The 7,191-nt window shown below is 38.5% G+C and overlaps 1 non-coding gene across 1 annotated transcript; it reads right to left on the bottom strand.

Moving 5' to 3' along the window:
• Nucleotides 1-3,302: 3,302 nt before the first annotated feature.
• LOC122150441 lies at nt 3,303-3,409 on the bottom strand. The gene has a single exon (XR_006163664.1). It is a non-coding gene; the product is annotated as a U6 spliceosomal RNA (small nuclear RNA).
• Nucleotides 3,410-7,191: the final 3,782 nt, after the last annotated feature.

Raw genomic sequence — 7,191 nt, forward strand, 5'->3', positions numbered from 1 at the left:
TAATTTCTAAGTTTTCATTTAATAACAAAAGCTCTTAAGAAAACATATTTTGAAATCATATAAAATTTTTCTAACCTTACACTCAGAGGTGTCCATGTGGTAAAATAGATTGATTATGAATTCTAAATCCTTCTCTATCTTGTTTTAAGTATGATTCACCATGGAGAAGATGTTTAAATTGTCACTATCCCCAAAACATGCAAAAATGAGTTCCTGTATGACTTGAGAATCAAGTTTCTAAAGTATTCTTTGTGCTTTTTGGAGTATATATGTGTTCAGAACTTAAACGCAATGGGTGCTAAATTGTGGACTAGTCCAGAATATATTTTAATTATTTTCCATGAGTTTCTATTAGGGGAAAAACAAAAGAAGCCATAAGTGAAGATTCCCGAAGCAGAAACTGACAAGGTCCGTCTTATTTATCTAGTGGTGCTATGAGACAAATACCATAAGTGGATAGCTATAACAAATTTGTTCTCTCACAATTTAGGAGGCTAGAAGTTGGAATTCAGGGAACTGGCTCAAGCAAAAGGCTTTCTTTCTCTGATGCTTTGGAGGAAGATCCTTTCAACATCTGTGAGCCTGGCATTCCTTAGAGATCTCCATTTGTCTTGCACCAAACTTCCTCTGGTTCTAGGAACTCCACAGCTTAGGGACCCTGGGTCCAAAGGATGTGCTCCACTCCCAGCTCTTCTTTCTTGGTGGTAACTGCCTCTTTTTCTGCTTTCTTCTCTCTCCTTTTATCTCTTGTGAGATAAAAAGTATGGAGGCCACACCCCAGGGAAATTCCCCTTACTTCAGATCAGGCCTGTGGCCTAAGTGTGTCACATCCCACACTAATCCCCTTAACACTGATTGGCTTATCACATTATAGGGGATGATTACAATATTATATAACTCTCAAACCACTGAGAATCGTGGCCTAGACAAGCTTACACATATTTTGGGGACACAATTCAATCCATAACATATGCCATTTTAAATGAAAAAGAGAATCAATTTTCTTTTCTCTGCACATCAGTCTTCCATATCATTTTATTCAAATTATTAACATAGCACTAAGTAGAGGGCCAGATCTTTGAATTCTAGCCTTTCACTGAATTTGGATTATCTTAGGTTCTTGATCAATATTTTCAGATTTTTTTTTTCTCTTTTCCACCAATACTTGCATTCTGGTTCTTGCTAGATATTCTTTCCCATTGCCTGATCATCAGTTGCCTGTATTCATACCCATTTCTGATCCTTACCTTATTTGGGTTTCATTTCCTACATCAGTGTTACATGGAGTGTAAGATTCAACTTGGATGCTGGGGATGGGAGACCATTGCCCTAAAAGCCACCAGACTATGGCTGGCTCCACAATGAGAAAAAAGTTATTTTCTGTAGATTATCTCTCAGTAGCTTTGAATTTCATGCTTTTATGTAGGAAAATGGAGCTGTAGTGGCCTGGTCTCATGGAAATTTTCCCAGTGCTTAATGTGGAGCAATGCTATTGTACTTGTAGATTTTTTTGACCCCCATGGGCTTTGGGTAGGAGAGCAGAGTCACAAAAAGGCTATGTCTATATTCAGGTTTGGTGCAGCTATTAAAAGACCTAAAAGTGAATGAATTCTAGGGGGGAGATTTACTATACTGAAGCCATACTCTGACACTCAAAGTTGCTCCCTAACACATCTTACAGATTTACTTACTGTACCTTTGCCTATGCTATTCCTTCCAGAATGACCATCTCTAATCCCTCATTTCCTTTCTTCAAATTCATTTGTTGCCTCTTTTGTGACACTTTCTCAGACACTAGTTTCTCCTAACACTAAACAAATTTAATCGAACTTTTCTCTGTGCTTCTGTATCAGTTATTTATGAGTCTTTTCCATTCATCCATGAAACTCATCACAGGAGGTTCTAGTTAATCTTACTCATCTTTGACAGATAAAATAAGTTTGTGGTGAAGAATATGGGCTCTGGAGTTGGAAGCTTTGGGTAAAATTTGGCTTCCTCCATTCACTAGTTGTGGGTCTTGGAAAAGATGTGTAACCTCTCTGACCCTTATTTTTATCATCTGTAAAACAGCTATTTGTTATCCTATAGGATTACTTTGAGAAGTAAAAGAAAAATTCATATAAGCACTTGGCACATAGTAAGCCCTCGGCACATAGTAAGCCCTCAATGGTTATGAACCATGATTGATTATGTAGTTTTTGGATCCTTAGTGCCTAACAGTAGCTGGCTCACACTAGGGCCTCAATACATATTTTGTTTAATTCAGTTTGTGTCATTCTTAAACCACATGGGAAAAAGCATATGGCTTTCAGACACAACTTATATACTTCTTTCACTTTAGGATAATGATTGAGGCTATGTGTTATATGTTATGGAACAGAGCTGTGAACAGAACCACTACATCCTGAATTCATATTTAACATTGTCAAGAAGATTACCAAAATAGGAGATTAGGAGCTATAGATCCTCAGTTCCAACATTTAGATGGTTTCTCACTCACATTAAAACACTAGAAACATCCTTTGATTCTTTTGCAGCTCGTTTCAATAGCCACAGAATGGCTATTGCTGTCCTCACTTGTCTTCTCTAAGTATAAAGAAAACAAAACACAACAACACTCCTAACCAATTTTATTATAAGTCTCCTTCTGCTTTTTCAGCAGGGAAACTGAGATACAAGGCTGATGACTTTATCAAGGTCACAGTCAGTGGCAGAACCCAATTAAAATTCATGTTCCCAGAGTCCTTTCCATGCCATTGCTTCACCTACTGACCCATGGTACTCTACCAAGAAGTACTTCTGATTAAGTGAACTTTCAGGTTTCAATAACACAAAACTTTGGCAAGGACTTTAGGTAAAAATCTCATCTCTTAGACTCCAGTTACTTTTTGGAAAAACTTCGTGCTTTATATATATATATATGTTGGTTTAATTATCATGTACAACCTGACACTGAAGAAAGGGTGTGTTTTCAACATTGAATCAAGAGTCTAAAATCTTAATAAATTCTCTGTTTGTAAAGAAGGAAGGTAAAAGAAAATGGGGACAGATGCCTTTTTTATAGACTATATGCTCCATTATCAGGGACTGATGACACTGTTGGTTCACTATTGTGGTCGCTGAGACTAGCAAAATAACTGCCACATGATATGTGTTTCACTAATATTTTGTTTGTTTGTTTTGAATTAAGGGAAACTACATTTTAGTTATAAACCTAAGATTTACATAATCACAAATTACATAATATCCCTCCTGTGCATTAAAAATCTTTCTGTAGGTGAAACTCCAAACCAGCCAATGTTAAAAATATGGAACACTTCAGGAATTTGCATGTCATCCTTGCACAGGGACCATGCTAATATTCTCTGTATTGTTCCAATTTTAGTACATGTGCTGCCTAACTGAGCATGTGTTCCATTAATATTAATATTGAATGAATGAATGAGTGAATGAGTGAATATATGGAGTCCCAATATTTCAGGGAGCAATAAAATAGTTTCTTCTTCCTCTTAGGGACTTATTCCCATAAGGACAATATTGCCTTAATATTTAAATGGTGGATATTTTCCTTTCCCTACAATATATATTTAAAAATTTATAAATATTTATAAATATAATTTATGTATATATAACAGGATGCCAAAATTTAAGTTTTGATTAAGGTTTCATGATATAATAGATACTACAATAAAGTGAGGTGTTGACTCAAAATTTACATTTTTAAAAATAATTGTTGTTGTAGTTATGTGCCACTGAGTCGCACCCAACTCACAGCGACCCCTCGTTGGGTTTCCGAGGCTCCATCTTCCTTCCGAGGAGGGGCTGGTGGGTTTGAACTCCCAGCCTTCTGGTTAGCAGTCAAGTGCCTTAGCCACTATGCTACCAGAGGTCCTTTAAAAATAATAAGTTAAGAGTTAGTTTCATGACTTTGGAGTTTGACTCTAGGAGGACACTGACCCCAGTGGAGGCTATAAAAGTGTCAAGAGAGTAAAAAGGGAGAGTATGCTTGAGAACCATTTCTCTGTGAAAGTTGCATTGAGAGCCTCTTCTTTCCTTGAAAGAGGAGAAAAATGGGAACATGCCTGCTCTTGCTCAAGCAGAGAAGGGAGAACTTCGAGACTGCTTGGAGATCTTACTATACTTCCTCTGTTTGAACCCAGAATGAACTGAATCTGACTTCAGCCCAAGAAATCAAAGAGCAGAAGAGATGTGTTGGAGAGCTAGCTTGGCAGCTGAGCAGAAATGAGTCCCTGTTGCATCCAGAAAATAGCTGCCTTCCCTTGACAGTGGTGCAGGGAGGCAGAACCCCAGTGACCAGAAAGCCACCTGCTGTGAGCATGTAGGCAAGAAGCCCCTTTAATGTTCTGCAAAGAAGCTACCTTGAAAGAGGCAGGGGGATTCCAGTAGAGAAAATTCTCTGTAGAATGAACTATCAGAAAACCAGTTGCCAAGGTCGAGGAGGCCAGCCCAGGAAGGAGGACAGCAGGAAGAACAAACTGGAGATGTAGCTGGCGGAGACCAGCAGGGGAATTACCAACATACCTGCCAAAACCTACGTGAGAAAAAGAGGGAGCTGAAACATTTCTAGATCCAGGTAGCACGACGTCAGCTTGTAACAATACGAATTCACACAGGAAATCCCCTTTCCCACCTTTCCCCTTCTGGCTTCTTGTGCTGCAACCGGATGGGTTAGAAGTAGAGAGGTCTTAACTCTAAATCAAATTCAGAATTCTCATTATCACCAGAGATGAGCATCTCAATCTGTGATTATTTTCTATCTAAAGTGAAGCTGGAACCACCTATTTCTAAGCAGTAAACACTGAGTACAATTTAAATGGGGAAGGGAGACCAAACTAAGATTACATTTTAATTATATTTTATAAACTGAGCTTGGTCAAAACAGAAGATACATGTTTCTTTTGCTATCATTATATTTGTCCTTTTGTAAGCCTGAATAGAGCTTGGGCATTAAAAATGTACAATTAAGGTGGCTTTTGAAGATGACCTCTTTGTACCCATGGTGCTCTACCTATTGATTAGGTGGCACATATCTGAAGAGATAGGCGTGGTTCACGAGGTCCTGCTCCCTGGGAGCCAGATTGGTAAAAACACGTCAGTCTGACTAGAAGAAACAGGTTGAAATCATTTGATTACATCTACCTAAACAACTCCCTGGCAATGGGTTTGGTTTTTGGAATGCCTGCATTGTCTGCCACACACTGAAAAAAACATCAATCCACTGCTGATATGCCCCGCTTTTTTTGTATTTTAGAGCTATTCCAAACTGGATCCATGTTCACAGTTGATGAAAAGCATTACCTATAATGCAGTTCATTCCATGTTTTATTCCTTTAAGATCTCCAGGTCATTTCAACTCTTTCATCTTCACTGCCCTGACCAGACTTTAAGAGCTGACCTGGCAGTAGGGATATTACTGGCCTTGTGGAAGGAAGGATCCAATGAGAAAGGAGACCTAATGTCTGGGACACATTAAGAGCTAACATTAGCCACAGAAGTGAAGGGAGAGAAAAGTGAGAGGCCCTCAAAACACAGTGCCATCAAGTTGATTCTGTCTCATAGCACCCCTATAGGTCAGGATAGAACTGCCCCATAGGGTTTCCAAGGCTGTAAATCTATACAGAAGCAGACTGCCACATCTTTCTCTCAGAGTGGCTGGTGGTTCAAACTACTGACCGTTCAGTTATCAGCTGAGTGCTTTAATCGCTGCAACACCAGGGCTCCTAAAAGGAGAGGTGTTGACATTCATTGAGGACCTATCCAGAGCCATGTGCCATGCTAGGTGTTTTCACATGACTGATGTGACTTCCTGCCAACAGTTGCTCTGTTAAGGTCGGTATTTTTGTACAATTTGTGCAGATAAGGACGAGAGAAGTGGTTTGCTTAGTGTCATGAATCCAAGCCCGTCAGATTCCAAAATCATGTCTCTTTTTGCAAGTCTGTACAGCTTCATTGAAAAGTGCATTTTAAATACATTTTTTGAGTTTGCTTGTGACTTCTTTCATTCTTTTTAATCTCTAGAATCTAATCTCATATCAAAGCTGATAGTATTTTTAAGTAAGGAAATTGTTTTTTATTTCCATTACTACATTTTTATGAGACTACATTGACTTCTGTTATTAGAATTGAATTTCAGGATAGTGAATGTCATATGTTCTCTCAGCATTGTACACCTTTCCATTATAGTGCACAACAGTTGATTCCAATCAACTTGTTTTTCTTTTTAACTCATTCCACATTTCCAATATTTTTATACTTCTATTACCATTCACAAATATTCTCAGAAGTGTGTTCCAATCTGGTGATATTATGATAACTTTCCCCTAGGGGTTTATTAGCGTCCACGTTACAGTATTCATTTCACCTGCTTTCATTTCCCTGGACTAAGTCCAGATAGCCCCTGGTCCTGTTGATTGCTTCACAAGCTGTGTGAGGGAACATTTTTGCAACAAGCATTCATCTGATTCCGTGCCTGTGATCTATCAGTCATTGTCAGGGGATTGAAATTGCACCGCACTGACTACTTTTATTTCTCTAATGCTCTCCCTTTTTGTTTTCCATTCATTGCCTAGCTTCCTGTTGGAAAACATACTACCTACATTAGCATTTGTTTTTATAGATTTGATTTTTTTAAAACACAAAGATAGACTTTCTATGTGGCTTAGTTTTTTTGTTAAAGTGGGCCAAGAATCCCAACTTGCATCTATGTTGAATTTATCAACATTTTGATGTGCTGCTAGAGGTTGGGCTGCCAGAAGTCAGAGTATTATTTTCTAGGATACAGTAATCTTTTAGGAAAGACTTCCTTGGAAGGAGGTTCAAGGGTGAAAGGCAAATTTCAAGTGAGGGGCACAGAAAGATTCTGAATACGGCATAGCAGTTCTCATGTGAAGTGTCCAGCAGGCTAGTTATCAGGACTTAAACTTGAGTCCTTAGGGTGGGGGATATGGACAAAGAAGACTGAGTAAAAGCAAATGGGCAGTTTATCTTTGAGGGATAGTATCACCATTTGACTGTCAGTTTGTCACACTTTGGTGGCTTGTGTGTGCTATGATGTTGGAAGTTATGCCACTGGTATTTCAAATACCAGCAGGATAACTCATGGTGGACAGGTTTCAGCAGAGATTACAGACTAAAACAGACAATTTAATTCTGAAAATTAGCCAATGAATA

Source organism: Orycteropus afer, unplaced genomic scaffold (genome assembly GCF_000298275.1).
Source record: "Orycteropus afer afer isolate SDZICR_OR568_19922 unplaced genomic scaffold, OryAfe1.0 scaffold00141, whole genome shotgun sequence".
Taxonomy (NCBI): Eukaryota; Metazoa; Chordata; class Mammalia; order Tubulidentata; family Orycteropodidae; genus Orycteropus; species Orycteropus afer.